General features: G+C 32.1%; 1 protein-coding gene across 1 annotated transcript in view; it reads right to left on the reverse strand.

The window, feature by feature from the left end:
* Positions 1 to 23,989, reverse strand: part of LOC148628266 (uncharacterized) — an 83,632-nt gene that overhangs the window by 59,194 nt on the left and 449 nt on the right. The window lies entirely within an intron of this gene.

Genomic DNA, 23,989 nt, shown 5'->3' on the forward strand with positions numbered 1-23,989 from the left:
AATTTGGACCTATAACTTAAAAAATTGCATATTTTGAAGGATTTTTGTAGTGTATTCCTCTCATAGCAAAGTTTACAAGATCTTCAAGTAGTTTAAAGCTATTCCAAGAAACTTATCATTTTTCCATGGCCTCAGCTAAAGAGTCACTTTCTGTCTTAGAAAAAATATATAACTATACAAGTATCTTCCTATACACATACTGAATGCATTTGCAAAGTTTCAGTGAAATGTGACAAGCACTTTTTTAAATATTTGATTTTTAAATATAGGGTAACCAAGTTGCGCGAGCAAAAAAGTGACAATATTCTACCATCCTTAAATGCATTAAATATTTGCAAAGAACTTTTTCTGACTTTTCAAATAAACAAAATCAATCACAACTTGTTTTTTAACAATATTTATAAAGAGATAGCCTTTAAAAGTAGTCATTTTCTGAAAAATTGGTCTATTTTTAAAAATTTATGTCTGACATGCCTCCCCCTTTTTCTTGATCACATGTCAAAAACCCTAAATCTTTAAATTTTCGCAAAAGGTGATATCTTTGGCTTTAAATTTGTAAATACAGTGTTTTCACAATAAAACATGGCAAGTTAAGGGCACCTAAAGCAAAAAAAGTACTCAAAAATGCATTTTCCATGTTGCCATAGGGAAATGCTTATATGTCCTTAACCGCAGTAATGAAAGTGAGTTTTTCCTCATTTCTAATCAAATTTTTGCTCAAATTTACACAAAACTTGATTTCAAGTGCTGATTACCACCATATTTAAGTAAATATAGCCCTCAAAGTTAAATATTTGATATTTTTACTAAGTTGTCTACACTTTTCACAAGATAGGACATAAAATTCAGCCAAAAAGACCAATTTCCCATAATTTGGACCTATAACTTAAAAAATTGCATATTTTGAAGGATTTTTGTAGTGTATTCCTCTCATAGCAAAGTTTACAAGATCTTCAAGTAGTTTAAAGCTATTCCAAGAAACTTATCATTTTTCCATGGCCTCAGCTTAAGAGTCACTTTCTGTCTTAGAAAAAATATATAACTATACAAGTATCTTCCTATACACATACTGAATGCATTTGCAAAGTTTCAGTGAAATGTGACAAGCACTTTTTTAAATATTTGATTTTTAAATATAGGGTAACCAAGTTGCGCGAGCAAAAAAGTGACAATATTCTACCATCCTTAAATGCATTAAATATTTGCAAAGAACTTTTTCTGACTTTTCAAATAAACAAAATCAATCACAACTTGTTTTTTAACAATATTTATAAAGAGATAGCCTTTAAAAGTAGTCATTTTCTGAAAAATTGGTCTATTTTTAAAAATTTATGTCTGACATGCCTCCCCCTTTTTCTTGATCACATGTCAAAAACCCTAAATCTTTAAATTTTCGCAAAAGGTGATATCTTTGGCTTTAAATTTGTAAATACAGTGTTTTCACAATAAAACATGGCAAGTTAAGGGCACCTAAAGCAAAAAAAGTACTCAAAAATGCATTTTCCATGTTGCCATAGGGAAATGCTTATATGTCCTTAACCGCAGTAATGAAAGTGAGTTTTTCCTCATTTCTAATCAAATTTTTGCTCAAATTTACACAAAACTTGATTTCAAGTGCTGATTACCACCATATTTAAGTAAATATAGCCCTCAAAGTTAAATATTTGATATTTTTACTAAGTTTTCTACACTTTTCACAAGATAGGACATAAAATTCAGCCAAAAAGACCAATTTCCCATAATTTGGACCTATAACTTAAAAAATTGCATATTTTGAAGGATTTTTGTAGTGTATTCCTCTCATAGCAAAGTTTACAAGATCTTCAAGTAGTTTAAAGCTATTCCAAGAAACTTATCATTTTTCCATGGCCTCAGCTTAAGGCTAAAAACCACTAATTCCACTTCCCATAGGCTTCTATGCTAATTTCACAATATTCAATGGCTTCTCTGGACTTTACCTTAACTTTAACCTGCAGAGGACTATATATCAGCATGATTCTACATATGTCAGCTCACAATCCTCAGAATGGCATGTGGGGTTAGCAGACTTGCAGTGCAGTACTGGTCACCGGAAGTGAAGTGTCTATAAATAGCATGGGAAATCCCAGTGTTTTCACAAGATAGGGGTATATTTAGAAATCATTATGGAGATTAGGCTTCACATCACAAGAAGCAAAATGTACCTATAAAATGTACAGAAATGTTTTTCCTTTCAGAAACTGTTTAAATTTTTTAAATGAGATGAGAACTTTTTTCACAGCACTATGAGGAACAGGGGTAATTTCTGCGTAGGACTATTTTTGCGTACGTTCCAAATGCTCATTGGTTGAATTGGTGGTCTGTAACCTAAAGAGTCACTTTCTGTCTTAGAAAAAATATATAACTATACAAGTATCTTCCTATACACATACTGAATGCATTTGCAAAGTTTCAGTGAAATGTGACAAGCACTTTTTTAAATATTTGATTTTTAAATATAGGGTAACCAAGTTGCGCGAGCAAAAAAGTGACAATATTCTACCATCCTTAAATGCATTAAATATTTGCAAAGAACTTTTTCTGACTTTTCAAATAAACAAAATCAATCACAACTTGTTTTTTAACAATATTTATAAAGAGATAGCCTTTAAAAGTAGTCATTTTCTGAAAAATTGGTCTATTTTTAAAAATTTATGTCTGACATGCCTCCCCCTTTTTCTTGATCACATGTCAAAAACCCTAAATCTTTAAATTTTCGCAAAAGGTGATATCTTTGGCTTTAAATTTGTAAATACAGTGTTTTCACAATAAAACATGGCAAGTTAAGGGCACCTAAAGCAAAAAAAGTACTCAAAAATGCATTTTCCATGTTGCCATAGGGAAATGCTTATATGTCCTTAACCGCAGTAATGAAAGTGAGTTTTTCCTCATTTCTAATCAAATTTTTGCTCAAATTTACACAAAACTTGATTTCAAGTGCTGATTACCACCATATTTAAGTAAATATAGCCCTCAAAGTTAAATATTTGATATTTTTACTAAGTTTTCTACACTTTTCACAAGATAGGACATAAAATTCAGCCAAAAAGACCAATTTCCCATAATTTGGACCTATAACTTAAAAAATTGCATATTTTGAAGGATTTTTGTAGTGTATTCCTCTCATAGCAAAGTTTACAAGATCTTCAAGTAGTTTAAAGCTATTCCAAGAAACTTATCATTTTTCCATGGCCTCAGCTTAAATAAAGAGTCACTTTCTGTCTTAGAAAAAATATATAACTATACAAGTATCTTCCTATACACATACTGAATGCATTTGCAAAGTTTCAGTGAAATGTGACAAGCACTTTTTTAAATATTTGATTTTTAAATATAGGGTAACCAAGTTGCGCGAGCAAAAAAGTGACAATATTCTACCATCCTTAAATGCATTAAATATTTGCAAAGAACTTTTTCTGACTTTTCAAATAAACAAAATCAATCACAACTTGTTTTTTAACAATATTTATAAAGAGATAGCCTTTAAAAGTAGTCATTTTCTGAAAAATTGGTCTATTTTTAAAAATTTATGTCTGACATGCCTCCCCCTTTTTCTTGATCACATGTCAAAAACCCTAAATCTTTAAATTTTCGCAAAAGGTGATATCTTTGGCTTTAAATTTGTAAATACAGTGTTTTCACAATAAAACATGGCAAGTTAAGGGCACCTAAAGCAAAAAAAGTACTCAAAAATGCATTTTCCATGTTGCCATAGGGAAATGCTTATATGTCCTTAACCGCAGTAATGAAAGTGAGTTTTTCCTCATTTCTAATCAAATTTTTGCTCAAATTTACACAAAACTTGATTTCAAGTGCTGATTACCACCATATTTAAGTAAATATAGCCCTCAAAGTTAAATATTTGATATTTTTACTAAGTTTTCTACACTTTTCACAAGATAGGACATAAAATTCAGCCAAAAAGACCAATTTCCCATAATTTGGACCTATAACTTAAAAAATTGCATATTTTGAAGGATTTTTGTAGTGTATTCCTCTCATAGCAAAGTTTACAAGATCTTCAAGTAGTTTAAAGCTATTCCAAGAAACTTATCATTTTTCCATGGCCTCAGCTTAAGGCTAAAAACCACTAATTCCACTTCCCATAGGCTTCTATGCTAATTTCACAATATTCAATGGCTTCTCTGGACTTTACCTTAACTTTAACCTGCAGAGGACTATATATCAGCATGATTCTACATATGTCAGCTCACAATCCTCAGAATGGCATGTGGGGTTAGCAGACTTGCAGTGCAGTACTGGTCACCGGAAGTGAAGTGTCTATAAATAGCATGGGAAATCCCAGTGTTTTCACAAGATAGGGGTATATTTAGAAATCATTATGGAGATTAGGCTTCACATCACAAGAAGCAAAATGTACCTATAAAATGTACAGAAATGTTTTTCCTTTCAGAAACTGTTTAAATTTTTTAAATGAGATGAGAACTTTTTTCACAGCACTATGAGGAACAGGGGTAATTTCTGCGTAGGACTATTTTTGCGTACGTTCCAAATGCTCATTGGTTGAATTGGTGGTCTGTAACCTAAAGAGTCACTTTCTGTCTTAGAAAAAATATATAACTATACAAGTATCTTCCTATACACATACTGAATGCATTTGCAAAGTTTCAGTGAAATGTGACAAGCACTTTTTTAAATATTTGATTTTTAAATATAGGGTAACCAAGTTGCGCGAGCAAAAAAGTGACAATATTCTACCATCCTTAAATGCATTAAATATTTGCAAAGAACTTTTTCTGACTTTTCAAATAAACAAAATCAATCACAACTTGTTTTTTAACAATATTTATAAAGAGATAGCCTTTAAAAGTAGTCATTTTCTGAAAAATTGGTCTATTTTTAAAAATTTATGTCTGACATGCCTCCCCCTTTTTCTTGATCACATGTCAAAAACCCTAAATCTTTAAATTTTCGCAAAAGGTGATATCTTTGGCTTTAAATTTGTAAATACAGTGTTTTCACAATAAAACATGGCAAGTTAAGGGCACCTAAAGCAAAAAAAGTACTCAAAAATGCATTTTCCATGTTGCCATAGGGAAATGCTTATATGTCCTTAACCGCAGTAATGAAAGTGAGTTTTTCCTCATTTCTAATCAAATTTTTGCTCAAATTTACACAAAACTTGATTTCAAGTGCTGATTACCACCATATTTAAGTAAATATAGCCCTCAAAGTTAAATATTTGATATTTTTACTAAGTTTTCTACACTTTTCACAAGATAGGACATAAAATTCAGCCAAAAAGACCAATTTCCCATAATTTGGACCTATAACTTAAAAAATTGCATATTTTGAAGGATTTTTGTAGTGTATTCCTCTCATAGCAAAGTTTACAAGATCTTCAAGTAGTTTAAAGCTATTCCAAGAAACTTATCATTTTTCCATGGCCTCAGCTTAAGGCTAAAAACCACTAATTCCACTTCCCATAGGCTTCTATGCTAATTTCACAATATTCAATGGCTTCTCTGGACTTTACCTTAACTTTAACCTGCAGAGGACTATATATCAGCATGATTCTACATATGTCAGCTCACAATCCTCAGAATGGCATGTGGGGTTAGCAGACTTGCAGTGCAGTACTGGTCACCGGAAGTGAAGTGTCTATAAATAGCATGGGAAATCCCAGTGTTTTCACAAGATAGGGGTATATTTAGAAATCATTATGGAGATTAGGCTTCACATCACAAGAAGCAAAATGTACCTATAAAATGTACAGAAATGTTTTTCCTTTCAGAAACTGTTTAAATTTTTTAAATGAGATGAGAACTTTTTTCACAGCACTATGAGGAACAGGGGTAATTTCTGCGTAGGACTATTTTTGCGTACGTTCCAAATGCTCATTGGTTGAATTGGTGGTCTGTAACCTAAAGAGTCACTTTCTGTCTTAGAAAAAATATATAACTATACAAGTATCTTCCTATACACATACTGAATGCATTTGCAAAGTTTCAGTGAAATGTGACAAGCACTTTTTTAAATATTTGATTTTTAAATATAGGGTAACCAAGTTGCGCGAGCAAAAAAGTGACAATATTCTACCATCCTTAAATGCATTAAATATTTGCAAAGAACTTTTTCTGACTTTTCAAATAAAAAAAATCAATCACAACTTGTTTTTTAACAATATTTATAAAGAGATAGCCTTTAAAAGTAGTCATTTTCTGAAAAATTGGTCTATTTTTAAAAATTTATGTCTGACATGCCTCCCCCTTTTTCTTGATCACATGTCAAAAACCCTAAATCTTTAAATTTTCGCAAAAGGTGATATCTTTGGCTTTAAATTTGTAAATACAGTGTTTTCACAATAAAACATGGCAAGTTAAGGGCACCTAAAGCAAAAAAAGTACTCAAAAATGCATTTTCCATGTTGCCATAGGGAAATGCTTATATGTCCTTAACCGCAGTAATGAAAGTGAGTTTTTCCTCATTTCTAATCAAATTTTTGCTCAAATTTACACAAAACTTGATTTCAAGTGCTGATTACCACCATATTTAAGTAAATATAGCCCTCAAAGTTAAATATTTGATATTTTTACTAAGTTTTCTACACTTTTCACAAGATAGGACATAAAATTCAGCCAAAAAGACCAATTTCCCATAATTTGGACCTATAACTTAAAAAATTGCATATTTTGAAGGATTTTTGTAGTGTATTCCTCTCATAGCAAAGTTTACAAGATCTTCAAGTAGTTTAAAGCTATTCCAAGAAACTTATCATTTTTCCATGGCCTCAGCTAAAGAGTCACTTTCTGTCTTAGAAAAAATATATAACTATACAAGTATCTTCCTATACACATACTGAATGCATTTGCAAAGTTTCAGTGAAATGTGACAAGCACTTTTTTAAATATTTGATTTTTAAATATAGGGTAACCAAGTTGCGCGAGCAAAAAAGTGACAATATTCTACCATCCTTAAATGCATTAAATATTTGCAAAGAACTTTTTCTGACTTTTCAAATAAAAAAAATCAATCACAACTTGTTTTTTAACAATATTTATAAAGAGATAGCCTTTAAAAGTAGTCATTTTCTGAAAAATTGGTCTATTTTTAAAAATTTATGTCTGACATGCCTCCCCCTTTTTCTTGATCACATGTCAAAAACCCTAAATCTTTAAATTTTCGCAAAAGGTGATATCTTTGGCTTTAAATTTGTAAATACAGTGTTTTCACAATAAAACATGGCAAGTTAAGGGCACCTAAAGCAAAAAAAGTACTCAAAAATGCATTTTCCATGTTGCCATAGGGAAATGCTTATATGTCCTTAACCGCAGTAATGAAAGTGAGTTTTTCCTCATTTCTAATCAAATTTTTGCTCAAATTTACACAAAACTTGATTTCAAGTGCTGATTACCACCATATTTAAGTAAATATAGCCCTCAAAGTTAAATATTTGATATTTTTACTAAGTTTTCTACACTTTTCACAAGATAGGACATAAAATTCAGCCAAAAAGACCAATTTCCCATAATTTGGACCTATAACTTAAAAAATTGCATATTTTGAAGGATTTTTGTAGTGTATTCCTCTCATAGCAAAGTTTACAAGATCTTCAAGTAGTTTAAAGCTATTCCAAGAAACTTATCATTTTTCCATGGCCTCAGCTTAAGGCTAAAAACCACTAATTCCACTTCCCATAGGCTTCTATGCTAATTTCACAATATTCAATGGCTTCTCTGGACTTTACCTTAACTTTAACCTGCAGAGGACTATATATCAGCATGATTCTACATATGTCAGCTCACAATCCTCAGAATGGCATGTGGGGTTAGCAGACTTGCAGTGCAGTACTGGTCACCGGAAGTGAAGTGTCTATAAATAGCATGGGAAATCCCAGTGTTTTCACAAGATAGGGGTATATTTAGAAATCATTATGGAGATTAGGCTTCACATCACAAGAAGCAAAATGTACCTATAAAATGTACAGAAATGTTTTTCCTTTCAGAAACTGTTTAAATTTTTTAAATGAGATGAGAACTTTTTTCACAGCACTATGAGGAACAGGGGTAATTTCTGCGTAGGACTATTTTTGCGTACGTTCCAAATGCTCATTGGTTGAATTGGTGGTCTGTAACCTAAAGAGTCACTTTCTGTCTTAGAAAAAATATATAACTATACAAGTATCTTCCTATACACATACTGAATGCATTTGCAAAGTTTCAGTGAAATGTGACAAGCACTTTTTTAAATATTTGATTTTTAAATATAGGGTAACCAAGTTGCGCGAGCAAAAAAGTGACAATATTCTACCATCCTTAAATGCATTAAATATTTGCAAAGAACTTTTTCTGACTTTTCAAATAAACAAAATCAATCACAACTTGTTTTTTAACAATATTTATAAAGAGATAGCCTTTAAAAGTAGTCATTTTCTGAAAAATTGGTCTATTTTTAAAAATTTATGTCTGACATGCCTCCCCCTTTTTCTTGATCACATGTCAAAAACCCTAAATCTTTAAATTTTCGCAAAAGGTGATATCTTTGGCTTTAAATTTGTAAATACAGTGTTTTCACAATAAAACATGGCAAGTTAAGGGCACCTAAAGCAAAAAAAGTACTCAAAAATGCATTTTCCATGTTGCCATAGGGAAATGCTTATATGTCCTTAACCGCAGTAATGAAAGTGAGTTTTTCCTCATTTCTAATCAAATTTTTGCTCAAATTTACACAAAACTTGATTTCAAGTGCTGATTACCACCATATTTAAGTAAATATAGCCCTCAAAGTTAAATATTTGATATTTTTACTAAGTTTTCTACACTTTTCACAAGATAGGACATAAAATTCAGCCAAAAAGACCAATTTCCCATAATTTGGACCTATAACTTAAAAAATTGCATATTTTGAAGGATTTTTGTAGTGTATTCCTCTCATAGCAAAGTTTACAAGATCTTCAAGTAGTTTAAAGCTATTCCAAGAAACTTATCATTTTTCCATGGCCTCAGCTTAAGGCTAAAAACCACTAATTCCACTTCCCATAGGCTTCTATGCTAATTTCACAATATTCAATGGCTTCTCTGGACTTTACCTTAACTTTAACCTGCAGAGGACTATATATCAGCATGATTCTACATATGTCAGCTCACAATCCTCAGAATGGCATGTGGGGTTAGCAGACTTGCAGTGCAGTACTGGTCACCGGAAGTGAAGTGTCTATAAATAGCATGGGAAATCCCAGTGTTTTCACAAGATAGGGGTATATTTAGAAATCATTATGGAGATTAGGCTTCACATCACAAGAAGCAAAATGTACCTATAAAATGTACAGAAATGTTTTTCCTTTCAGAAACTGTTTAAATTTTTTAAATGAGATGAGAACTTTTTTCACAGCACTATGAGGAACAGGGGTAATTTCTGCGTAGGACTATTTTTGCGTACGTTCCAAATGCTCATTGGTTGAATTGGTGGTCTGTAACCTAAAGAGTCACTTTCTGTCTTAGAAAAAATATATAACTATACAAGTATCTTCCTATACACATACTGAATGCATTTGCAAAGTTTCAGTGAAATGTGACAAGCACTTTTTTAAATATTTGATTTTTAAATATAGGGTAACCAAGTTGCGCGAGCAAAAAAGTGACAATATTCTACCATCCTTAAATGCATTAAATATTTGCAAAGAACTTTTTCTGACTTTTCAAATAAACAAAATCAATCACAACTTGTTTTTTAACAATATTTATAAAGAGATAGCCTTTAAAAGTAGTCATTTTCTGAAAAATTGGTCTATTTTTAAAAATTTATGTCTGACATGCCTCCCCCTTTTTCTTGATCACATGTCAAAAACCCTAAATCTTTAAATTTTCGCAAAAGGTGATATCTTTGGCTTTAAATTTGTAAATACAGTGTTTTCACAATAAAACATGGCAAGTTAAGGGCACCTAAAGCAAAAAAAGTACTCAAAAATGCATTTTCCATGTTGCCATAGGGAAATGCTTATATGTCCTTAACCGCAGTAATGAAAGTGAGTTTTTCCTCATTTCTAATCAAATTTTTGCTCAAATTTACACAAAACTTGATTTCAAGTGCTGATTACCACCATATTTAAGTAAATATAGCCCTCAAAGTTAAATATTTGATATTTTTACTAAGTTTTCTACACTTTTCACAAGATAGGACATAAAATTCAGCCAAAAAGACCAATTTCCCATAATTTGGACCTATAACTTAAAAAATTGCATATTTTGAAGGATTTTTGTAGTGTATTCCTCTCATAGCAAAGTTTACAAGATCTTCAAGTAGTTTAAAGCTATTCCAAGAAACTTATCATTTTTCCATGGCCTCAGCTTAAGGCTAAAAACCACTAATTCCACTTCCCATAGGCTTCTATGCTAATTTCACAATATTCAATGGCTTCTCTGGACTTTACCTTAACTTTAACCTGCAGAGGACTATATATCAGCATGATTCTACATATGTCAGCTCACAATCCTCAGAATGGCATGTGGGGTTAGCAGACTTGCAGTGCAGTACTGGTCACCGGAAGTGAAGTGTCTATAAATAGCATGGGAAATCCCAGTGTTTTCACAAGATAGGGGTATATTTAGAAATCATTATGGAGATTAGGCTTCACATCACAAGAAGCAAAATGTACCTATAAAATGTACAGAAATGTTTTTCCTTTCAGAAACTGTTTAAATTTTTTAAATGAGATGAGAACTTTTTTCACAGCACTATGAGGAACAGGGGTAATTTCTGCGTAGGACTATTTTTGCGTACGTTCCAAATGCTCATTGGTTGAATTGGTGGTCTGTAACCTAAAGAGTCACTTTCTGTCTTAGAAAAAATATATAACTATACAAGTATCTTCCTATACACATACTGAATGCATTTGCAAAGTTTCAGTGAAATGTGACAAGCACTTTTTTAAATATTTGATTTTTAAATATAGGGTAACCAAGTTGCGCGAGCAAAAAAGTGACAATATTCTACCATCCTTAAATGCATTAAATATTTGCAAAGAACTTTTTCTGACTTTTCAAATAAACAAAATCAATCACAACTTGTTTTTTAACAATATTTATAAAGAGATAGCCTTTAAAAGTAGTCATTTTCTGAAAAATTGGTCTATTTTTAAAAATTTATGTCTGACATGCCTCCCCCTTTTTCTTGATCACATGTCAAAAACCCTAAATCTTTAAATTTTCGCAAAAGGTGATATCTTTGGCTTTAAATTTGTAAATACAGTGTTTTCACAATAAAACATGGCAAGTTAAGGGCACCTAAAGCAAAAAAAGTACTCAAAAATGCATTTTCCATGTTGCCATAGGGAAATGCTTATATGTCCTTAACCGCAGTAATGAAAGTGAGTTTTTCCTCATTTCTAATCAAATTTTTGCTCAAATTTACACAAAACTTGATTTCAAGTGCTGATTACCACCATATTTAAGTAAATATAGCCCTCAAAGTTAAATATTTGATATTTTTACTAAGTTTTCTACACTTTTCACAAGATAGGACATAAAATTCAGCCAAAAAGACCAATTTCCCATAATTTGGACCTATAACTTAAAAAATTGCATATTTTGAAGGATTTTTGTAGTGTATTCCTCTCATAGCAAAGTTTACAAGATCTTCAAGTAGTTTAAAGCTATTCCAAGAAACTTATCATTTTTCCATGGCCTCAGCTTAAGGCTAAAAACCACTAATTCCACTTCCCATAGGCTTCTATGCTAATTTCACAATATTCAATGGCTTCTCTGGACTTTACCTTAACTTTAACCTGCAGAGGACTATATATCAGCATGATTCTACATATGTCAGCTCACAATCCTCAGAATGGCATGTGGGGTTAGCAGACTTGCAGTGCAGTACTGGTCACCGGAAGTGAAGTGTCTATAAATAGCATGGGAAATCCCAGTGTTTTCACAAGATAGGGGTATATTTAGAAATCATTATGGAGATTAGGCTTCACATCACAAGAAGCAAAATGTACCTATAAAATGTACAGAAATGTTTTTCCTTTCAGAAACTGTTTAAATTTTTTAAATGAGATGAGAACTTTTTTCACAGCACTATGAGGAACAGGGGTAATTTCTGCGTAGGACTATTTTTGCGTACGTTCCAAATGCTCATTGGTTGAATTGGTGGTCTGTAACCTAAAGAGTCACTTTCTGTCTTAGAAAAAATATATAACTATACAAGTATCTTCCTATACACATACTGAATGCATTTGCAAAGTTTCAGTGAAATGTGACAAGCACTTTTTTAAATATTTGATTTTTAAATATAGGGTAACCAAGTTGCGCGAGCAAAAAAGTGACAATATTCTACCATCCTTAAATGCATTAAATATTTGCAAAGAACTTTTTCTGACTTTTCAAATAAACAAAATCAATCACAACTTGTTTTTTAACAATATTTATAAAGAGATAGCCTTTAAAAGTAGTCATTTTCTGAAAAATTGGTCTATTTTTAAAAATTTATGTCTGACATGCCTCCCCCTTTTTCTTGATCACATGTCAAAAACCCTAAATCTTTAAATTTTCGCAAAAGGTGATATCTTTGGCTTTAAATTTGTAAATACAGTGTTTTCACAATAAAACATGGCAAGTTAAGGGCACCTAAAGCAAAAAAAGTACTCAAAAATGCATTTTCCATGTTGCCATAGGGAAATGCTTATATGTCCTTAACCGCAGTAATGAAAGTGAGTTTTTCCTCATTTCTAATCAAATTTTTGCTCAAATTTACACAAAACTTGATTTCAAGTGCTGATTACCACCATATTTAAGTAAATATAGCCCTCAAAGTTAAATATTTGATATTTTTACTAAGTTTTCTACACTTTTCACAAGATAGGACATAAAATTCAGCCAAAAAGACCAATTTCCCATAATTTGGACCTATAACTTAAAAAATTGCATATTTTGAAGGATTTTTGTAGTGTATTCCTCTCATAGCAAAGTTTACAAGATCTTCAAGTAGTTTAAAGCTATTCCAAGAAACTTATCATTTTTCCATGGCCTCAGCTTAAGGCTAAAAACCACTAATTCCACTTCCCATAGGCTTCTATGCTAATTTCACAATATTCAATGGCTTCTCTGGACTTTACCTTAACTTTAACCTGCAGAGGACTATATATCAGCATGATTCTACATATGTCAGCTCACAATCCTCAGAATGGCATGTGGGGTTAGCAGACTTGCAGTGCAGTACTGGTCACCGGAAGTGAAGTGTCTATAAATAGCATGGGAAATCCCAGTGTTTTCACAAGATAGGGGTATATTTAGAAATCATTATGGAGATTAGGCTTCACATCACAAGAAGCAAAATGTACCTATAAAATGTACAGAAATGTTTTTCCTTTCAGAAACTGTTTAAATTTTTTAAATGAGATGAGAACTTTTTTCACAGCACTATGAGGAACAGGGGTAATTTCTGCATAGGACTATTTTTGCGTACGTTCCAAATGCTCATTGGTTGAATTGGTGGTCTGTAACCTAAAGAGTCACTTTCTGTCTTAGAAAAAATATATAACTATACAAGTATCTTCCTATACACATACTGAATGCATTTGCAAAGTTTCAGTGAAATGTGACAAGCACTTTTTTAAATATTTGATTTTTAAATATAGGGTAACCAAGTTGCGCGAGCAAAAAAGTGACAATATTCTACCATCCTTAAATGCATTAAATATTTGCAAAGAACTTTTTCTGACTTTTCAAATAAACAAAATCAATCACAACTTGTTTTTTAACAATATTTATAAAGAGATAGCCTTTAAAAGTAGTCATTTTCTGAAAAATTGGTCTATTTTTAAAAATTTATGTCTGACATGCCTCCCCCTTTTTCTTGATCACATGTCAAAAACCCTAAATCTTTAAATTTTCGCAAAAGGTGATATCTTTGGCTTTAAATTTGTAAATACAGTGTTTTCACAATAAAACATGGCAAGTTAAGGGCACCTAAAGCAAAAAAAGTACTCAAAAATGCATTTTCCATGTTGCCATAGGGAAATGCTTATATGTCCTTAACCGCAGTAATGAAAGTGAGTTTTTCCTCATTTCTAATCAAATTTTTGCTCAAATTTACACAAAACTTGATTTCAAGTGCTGATTACCACCATATTTAAGTAAATATAGCCCTCAAAGTTAAATATTTGATATTTTTACTAAGTTTTCTACACTTTTCACAAGATAGGACATAAAATTCAGCCAAAAAGACCAATTTCCCATAATTTGGACCTATAACTTAAAAAATTGCATATTTTGAAGGATTTTTGTAGTGTATTCCTCTCATAGCAAAGTTTACAAGATCTTCAAGTAGTTTAAAGCTATTCCAAGAAACTTATCATTTTTCCATGGCCTCAGCTTAAGGCTAAAAACCACTAATTCCACTTCCCATAGGCTTCTATGCTAATTTCACAATATTCAATGGCTTCTCTGGACTTTACCTTAACTTTAACCTGCAGAGGACTATATATCAGCATGATTCTACATATGTCAGCTCACAATCCTCAGAATGGCATGTGGGGTTAGCAGACTTGCAGTGCAGTACTGGTCACCGGAAGTGAAGTGTCTATAAATAGCATGGGAAATCCCAGTGTTTTCACAAGATAGGGGTATATTTAGAAATCATTATGGAGATTAGGCTTCACATCACAAGAAGCAAAATGTACCTATAAAATGTACAGAAATGTTTTTCCTTTCAGAAACTGTTTAAATTTTTTAAATGAGATGAGAACTTTTTTCACAGCACTATGAGGAACAGGGGTAATTTCTGCATAGGACTATTTTTGCGTACGTTCCAAATGCTCATTGGTTGAATTGGTGGTCTGTAACCTAAAGAGTCACTTTCTGTCTTAGAAAAAATATATAACTATACAAGTATCTTCCTATACACATACTGAATGCATTTGCAAAGTTTCAGTGAAATGTGACAAGCACTTTTTTAAATATTTGATTTTTAAATATAGGGTAACCAAGTTGCGCGAGCAAAAAAGTGACAATATTCTACCATCCTTAAATGCATTAAATATTTGCAAAGAACTTTTTCTGACTTTTCAAATAAACAAAATCAATCACAACTTGTTTTTTAACAATATTTATAAAGAGATAGCCTTTAAAAGTAGTCATTTTCTGAAAAATTGGTCTATTTTTAAAAATTTATGTCTGACATGCCTCCCCCTTTTTCTTGATCACATGTCAAAAACCCTAAATCTTTAAATTTTCGCAAAAGGTGATATCTTTGGCTTTAAATTTGTAAATACAGTGTTTTCACAATAAAACATGGCAAGTTAAGGGCACCTAAAGCAAAAAAAGTACTCAAAAATGCATTTTCCATGTTGCCATAGGGAAATGCTTATATGTCCTTAACCGCAGTAATGAAAGTGAGTTTTTCCTCATTTCTAATCAAATTTTTGCTCAAATTTACACAAAACTTGATTTCAAGTGCTGATTACCACCATATTTAAGTAAATATAGCCCTCAAAGTTAAATATTTGATATTTTTACTAAGTTTTCTACACTTTTCACAAGATAGGACATAAAATTCAGCCAAAAAGACCAATTTCCCATAATTTGGACCTATAACTTAAAAAATTGCATATTTTGAAGGATTTTTGTAGTGTATTCCTCTCATAGCAAAGTTTACAAGATCTTCAAGTAGTTTAAAGCTATTCCAAGAAACTTATCATTTTTCCATGGCCTCAGCTTAAGGCTAAAAACCACTAATTCCACTTCCCATAGGCTTCTATGCTAATTTCACAATATTCAATGGCTTCTCTGGACTTTACCTTAACTTTAACCTGCAGAGGACTATATATCAGCATGATTCTACATATGTCAGCTCACAATCCTCAGAATGGCATGTGGGGTTAGCAGACTTGCAGTGCAGTACTGGTCACCGGAAGTGAAGTGTCTATAAATAGCATGGGAAATCCCAGTGTTTTCACAAGATAGGGGTATATTTAGAAATCATTATGGAGATTAGGCTTCACATCACAAGAAGCAAAATGTACCTATAAAATGTACAGAAATGTTTTTCCTTTCAGAAACTGTTTAAATTTTTTAAATGAGATGAGAACTTTTTTCACAGCACTATGAGGAACAGGGGTAATTTCTGCATAGGACTATTTTTGCGTACGTTCCAAATGCTCATTGGTTGAATTGGTGGTCTGTAACCTAAAGAGTCACTTTCTGTCTTAGAAAAAATATATAACTATACAAGTATCTTCCTATACACATACTGAATGCATTTGCAAAGTTTCAGTGAAATGTGACAAGCACTTTTTTAAATATTTGATTTTTAAATATAGGGTAACCAAGTTGCGCGAGCAAAAAAGTGACAATATTCTACCATCCTTAAATGCATTAAATATTTGCAAAGAACTTTTTCTGACTTTTCAAATAAACAAAATCAATCACAACTTGTTTTTTAACAATATTTATAAAGAGATAGCCTTTAAAAGTAGTCATTTTCTGAAAAATTGGTCTATTTTTAAAAATTTATGTCTGACATGCCTCCCCCTTTTTCTTGATCACATGTCAAAAACCCTAAATCTTTAAATTTTCGCAAAAGGTGATATCTTTGGCTTTAAATTTGTAAATACAGTGTTTTCACAATAAAACATGGCAAGTTAAGGGCACCTAAAGCAAAAAAAGTACTCAAAAATGCATTTTCCATGTTGCCATAGGGAAATGCTTATATGTCCTTAACCGCAGTAATGAAAGTGAGTTTTTCCTCATTTCTAATCAAATTTTTGCTCAAATTTACACAAAACTTGATTTCAAGTGCTGATTACCACCATATTTAAGTAAATATAGCCCTCAAAGTTAAATATTTGATATTTTTACTAAGTTTTCTACACTTTTCACAAGATAGGACATAAAATTCAGCCAAAAAGACCAATTTCCCATAATTTGGACCTATAACTTAAAAAATTGCATATTTTGAAGGATTTTTGTAGTGTATTCCTCTCATAGCAAAGTTTACAAGATCTTCAAGTAGTTTAAAGCTATTCCAAGAAACTTATCATTTTTCCATGGCCTCAGCTTAAGGCTAAAAACCACTAATTCCACTTCCCATAGGCTTCTATGCTAATTTCACAATATTCAATGGCTTCTCTGGACTTTACCTTAACTTTAACCTGCAGAGGACTATATATCAGCATGATTCTACATATGTCAGCTCACAATCCTCAGAATGGCATGTGGGGTTAGCAGACTTGCAGTGCAGTACTGGTCACCGGAAGTGAAGTGTCTATAAATAGCATGGGAAATCCCAGTGTTTTCACAAGATAGGGGTATATTTAGAAATCATTATGGAGATTAGGCTTCACATCACAAGAAGCAAAATGTACCTATAAAATGTACAGAAATGTTTTTCCTTTCAGAAACTGTTTAAATTTTTTAAATGAGATGAGAACTTTTTTCACAGCACTATGAGGAACAGGGGTAATTTCTGCGTAGGACTATTTTTGCGTACGTTCCAAATGCTCATTGGTTGAATTGGTGGTCTGTAACCTAATTTTGCATTATTCTTACGAAGACAGCTTCATAATTATTTCAAGTTGTTTGTTAAAAAAATCATATGTATACCAAAAGCCTCCCTACATTCTACTTAAATTATATAGAGCAAAACTATACATTACCAGTTAAACTATCAAATCCTCTTTTTTGACATCCATGGTCTGCACAAACAGTCATTCCGAAAGAATTCACAGCAGGCCCAGCAAAACCAAAATGTTAGTGTCAAAATGTGTTAAGTGGTGTATAGAATATAAACAATAATATCATTTGAACTTATATCTCTCTTTTCATAATCTGTAGGGTTCATTTCCAACACATCTTCTGAAGTATTATTAGCTGTACTTTCATCTTCTGTAGTATTAAAGTTAACAATTCTTTATCTTAGGCTGCAGTGGCCCTTACAACATGGGTATAACACAGTCGTTGGAAAGAATTCAATTCACTTTTTATGAGTACTGTGGCTGGCTGTTTTCCGAGCATAATGCAGTACAGTTACTCGTCATCGCACGCACTCAATTCGACATAGAGTTCAAGCGGAAGATTCTCGATAAGTAAATCCTACCAAATGTCGAGTAAAGGAGATGTAATAGTACAATCTATGCATGCATGAATCTTGATATCATGAACAATTCTGCTACATAATTTGCAAGGCTGAGTGTGTCTTCTTGGTGTAGATGAGATCAGTTTTGCGATGAAAAAGTTTGAGGAATAAGACCATACTCTAGCGACTGAGATTGAATCGTGTATCTGTTGAAAAATTGTCATGATCTTAAACTTTGTTATTCCAATCGGAATCGTGTCTTTGGTTTACTGCATTTTTCACAATTCGGTTCCATTCTAGTTTGCTTGGAAAATGTCCGTCTGCTGGCGGTGTCAAACGACCGGAAGTTATGAAGCCGTATTGGCCCTGGTTTGATCCATATTGTTCCTCTTTTTTTTCATATTGGCCCCGTATAGATGCCCGGTTTTAATTCATATCAACTGGTCAGTTTTTGACATATTTTAACGTATTCTGGGTAGTTGGTTAATAAACTATTATTGATAATTTAATATAAAACTGTCATAGTTTTTGCCAAAAATATCAAATTGTAAGGACTGTTACTAATATCTGAACATATTATCGTGTATAAAGAACTTTGGTTTTGTTATGCGTAATCGAACCAAAGTTCTTTATACAAGATAATATTATATGTTAATAAATATGTAATATCATAGTGGCCCTGTTATAGGTTTGATGTCTGTCGTATTGGTCGAGGCGGTCGAATTGATCCCGAGGCATTTTCGAGGCCAATACGGCTGTCCAGACCAGTATGATTGACCAAAACCTATAACAGGGGCAATATGAAATTACATATTTATTGACAATTTTATTAACCAACTCAACCAGATGATTTACAGAACATTGTTTTCGTGTTTTACCAAGAACATGTAGGTTTTTTTGCTTTTATCAGTCTTAAATATCCTTTTTGTATAAAATGGAAGATATTTTATGTTTCTGCAGCTTTTAGATCTGGTGATCAAAGATCATGAAATCCAATTCTAACTCACAATGGCGGTGTCAAACGACCGGAAGTTATGATGCCGTATTGGCCCTGGTTTGATCCATATTGGCCCTCTTTTTTTCATCTTGGTCCCGTATAGATGCCCGGTTTGAATTCATATCAATTTTCAGTTTTTGACATATTTTAACGTATTCTGGTTAGTTGATCAATAAATGCTGAATACTACATTTCAAAATCTGTATCACATGTGGTATTAAGTAATGGCCAGGCTCCTATATCACCCCAAAGGTCACCCGCCCGTGGGGTGTAATAGATCGAGGGTTGATACCGCATGTGATACAGATTTTGACATGTCATGTCCATCATATCATACATTTTAACTATTATACTTCGAGTATGGTCCGTGAATGGTTGTGATATTGGGTATGCGATATAAGTCTAGGGTTGTGATATAGGGTAGGCGATATAGGTCTAGGAGTGCAAAATAGGGTAAACGATATAGGGTTTTACAAACACTTATTATACATATAATACAAAAACATATATTTCGATCTAAATATTAAATTTTGATGTATTCAGATATTAGTCATATTCCTTGTAATTAATATAAATAGATATACAATAAAGCACCATTATTGCACATCAACATATAGATAAATCTATGAAGTGAAATTTAGTCACACGCAAATTTTATGGTAGCTTTATCTCTTGTTTAAAATTTATCACGGCAATGGTGCAATAAGTTTCAACATAATTTATTTATAAATATCAAACATATGTACAAAATGGATCAGACGAAGTTTGACAAACAGGATTCGGATTGTTCTAATTAAGCTTTTAATCCGTCTCTTTATCAATACTGACAATTAATACATATAAACATACAACAGACATGCTTAGGATATAAGAAGCATCATTTACATGTACTACTATGTAAATACAATATAAATACATTTGTATTGAAAATTAACAGAAAAGGGTATACGGTGCTATTCGATAATAAAAATAAAAAATAAATAAAAATCCTGCAATGTTATTGTCAATAGTACGGAAGCTGGTTAGGACCATTTGGAAAAAAAAATTACGTCGAAATTACGATTGTAGCTATGTCAGAAATACTACATCGTTTACCGAAATTACAATAAAGTTACTTTGTCAAAAGTACGATATATATTGTAATTTTCAAAAAGTATGTCGTACTTTCAAAAAGTATCAATTGCAATGTCGATTGCATTTTTTAATACATATTAAATTAAGAGTAATATTATTTTTTCTATTCACCCTCTCTATATTCATTTAAGGTTTTATAGGTATTTGCCATCCGCAACAAAAGGGGTTAACCGCTTTACCATTCATTTAATTTAAGCCGATCTCGCATCACTCTCGGATTTCTTTTTTTCACGTGACATAACAGAAAACCGGATGCGATACAAGATCGGGTTTTTCTAATATCACAAAATTTTGATTTTTGTCCACTTTGGCTTGCCATAGAAATGCCCTTAAGGATAAAAATGTAAAGCATCGCGAAGTGCTATAAAGTTATTGACCATGTTGAGAGCAAGGGGAAAGGGGTTATGGGATTGGAATTTTTTGGGAAAAAATTGTTAAAGTTATTCATTTATTGAAAAAAAATTCCCCTTTAATTAACAAGACATATTTTCAAATAGAAATATTGATTTTGCTTGCAGTTTAATTATATATAAAAATATTGCACTTGCGAAGCAAAAATTTTCATCCGGGTCGACCCCCCTCCTCTTTGTAATGTCCATTATTATTTTTACGAATCTTGCACAGACGGTACATGTATAGTAAAGCCCACGTGCTCGCTGATTTAGGCAATGCCTACCCCATATTAATGAGATAACGGTAAATATTTTTGCCCAATAAACGAAATATTACAATACCATTTAGTAATATCGTCGCCAACGGTTATATTTTTGAATGTCCCCTCTGGGCTTCCATAGGTTATTGATGAATACCAAAATAATCACTTTCTTGAAACCGCTAAATAATACAAATTTACCTCAATTCGTTTGATTAATTTATTGAATGAATGATTCATTTATTTGTTCATTTATTCAATTATTAATTGATTGGTTGAATGATTTATGTATTGATTGATTGATTGATTGAATGATTTATTTATTTATTTATTTTCATTCATTTATAGCATATATTATGACAGCCAAGGTTGATAGTAAAATCAAAATTATTTTTGCAGTCGTTCTAGGAATGTGTGTATTGTTATCGCTGTATCATTCGAATAAAAGTTACGTGCATTCCTTGTATACTGCATATTTAGGTAAATATATTATAAATGTAAAGTTACTGTACATTCATGTTCTAAATATATTATAAATGTAAAGTTACTGTACATTCATGTTCTATATATATTATAAATGTAAAGTTAATGTAAATGTAAAGTTAACGTACATTCATATTCTATTTAACGTTATTTTCCTGTAATATACTAGTAATAGAGTTACAACTCTTGTTAATTTACGCTATTAATATTTGATGTATTCAGTCACCTCCTCCCCTTCCAGGGTATAGGTCAACAAGTAAAAAAAACGGATTTTTTTTTCAAATGTAATGTTTGTATCATATGTACATGTATGTCTAAAAGTACAAAGATTTCTTTGAAATCGACAATGGATGGCTAAGAAATAGATTTAAAAGAGCCCTACGGAAGCAAGCAAATTTTGCACAAAATGAAAGAGTTGTCTTCCAATTTCAAAGAATATCAATGTTCTTTTTTTTTTTTGTTCAATTTCTCTTTAACCGTTGCAGTTATAAAAGATGGACAGTTTTTTTTTAAAAAATGCCTAGTTGTTTGCATGGACACTCTATTAAGTATCTTCTGCTTCTGCCCCACAGGTTGGAGGGGGCTGGTGTCTTTTTGAAAAAAATGTTCAAAATTATGGTGGGAAAATTCATTTACTCATCCTATTTCAAAGGTTAAAATCATTATTCTACATTTTCCTCATTACTTCACAAGGGAGATTTTCAAATAAATATATTTATTTCGGTTGCTGCAGTGCTTGTGCGAGAAAAAAAATGTATACGATGTCAAATCCCAGGACCCTCACAGGGTAAAAATGGTCGGTGCCGTAGTATGTTTTAGGAAATTTAAGATTCCAGGTCGCCTTGTCAACAATGGGATACAAAATGAGAGAAAAAATACATCATAGCTAAAATATGAGAGAAATTTGATAATACTTGTATGTTCGATTGTTTCACTAACTTGTTGCCTGATTTTGAAATGGGTTGGTTTTAATGCCAATGACTTGATTTTAAGTATAATCGATTTACCAACTGTTTCACCAATGATAAAACAACACAACTTCACAAAACAAAATAATTCAGCACTATTAATAGGACCTGGTACGCTGGTTCAAGAATTAACTTGACAAATGTAAATAAATGGTACACTAATTTATCACTCATACCGAGCATCGCATGTGAGACTAACGATAGACGTTCAGTCAAACCAGGGGATATCATAGGGAAAGTGAATGCAAAGTGGAAGTAGCCTTTAGATTTATTTAAAACTAAAATATGCAATTCAAAAACAAAGAAAAAATGTAAAAAAAAAAAGGATCATTTTCAGTATCTTGATCCGGTACGCAGGATTATTCAGTGTCCTATCTTGCCCCTTTCAGCTATCTTCCCTTTTATCAATGATTTTACAAACGTAAGACAAAAATGATGTATCAGTGCGATGCTCAGATGTAGGCTGTTGCGTAGGTCATATTATCCATTATCCATCTGTTCACTAACTACTGTACTTTACTTTATACGTTTACAGTGCAGCCAAGTCCAAAGATGGCAGCAGGTATGAAAATAATTCTAGACCCGGATGAAGTTAAACTTCAAGATGTACTGGCACCCAGTACCCCACGAAAGCTTGGTAATATGTGCAATCTCATTGCTTCAAGCTTATTGAATTTCTATAATTTGAATAACAAACTTGACTTATGATGTATCGTGATTCTCAACACCGCATGGGAAGAATGTGGATTGATTTTACATATGCATATACGACGGTGACATAGCTTTTTGTAGGTATAAACTGGTCTGGTATTGACATGTCAGTTAACTGCTAGTAGTTCTTAGTTTGTACATTTATATTCAGTTTCTTTATTTCCGTTCTAACAAGGGACTCGAACATTTTTGAACTGACTTTTGGGTGTGTTTAAATGTGTAATATGTTTTTTTCACAATGGCCAGATTTTAATGGGGAAGGGTTTTGATCACGCCAAACTACTTTAACCCCGCCGCAATTTTTCGTCTGTCCAAATTCAGGAATTTCTGAATTATGTACATGTATATTGAATAATAAGGTATGGCGATGGCTACACCCTGTATGATTATATAACTTTTTGTGGGCTATTAAAGCATTGGCCATTAATTGGAGTACAAGTATTCTTTTTCCTTTTGTCAGTTAATAAAGGTGGTTATTTCATAATGAATTAACAAATGGAACTCCTCAGCCTTTCTAATTCGATCCGATTTTAAAAGTATAGTTTTACTGGTTGGAATTTTTACCATTGTGTTTTTCCTAGCTGCTCGCTTCGCGCCAAAATTGTTGACTGAGTTAATGTTCTTTATTTCTTGTGATATCTAACCAAATTTTTAGCGCCACCTGGTAGACAGAACTATTTTGAGTCGTGTATGACTCCAATGCCGGCATTTTTTTCAAGAAGAAATTCTCCTTTCTGCATCCGAGATTATTTTTTGGTGTAGCGGAAATGACTGAGTAGTTCCGATTGAATGAATTAGATGCAAAGTTAGCATAATCATATTCAAAAGAATATCTGATTCAGTTCAATTAAAAAAAAAAAAAGAACCAAAATGCATGAGAAATAAAATATGGTAGCCAGGGGCGGATCCAGGATTTGAGTTTAGATGGGGGAGTGGGGGCGTTAATTGGATTAAATGCCATGCACAGCAAGGCAAAATAATATTATGGGATGAAAC

Source organism: Perna viridis, chromosome 1 (genome assembly GCF_037379345.1).
Source record: "Perna viridis isolate PV_CMFRI_1.1 ecotype Kerala chromosome 1, ASM3737934v1, whole genome shotgun sequence".
NCBI classification, from domain to species: domain Eukaryota; kingdom Metazoa; phylum Mollusca; class Bivalvia; order Mytilida; family Mytilidae; genus Perna; species Perna viridis.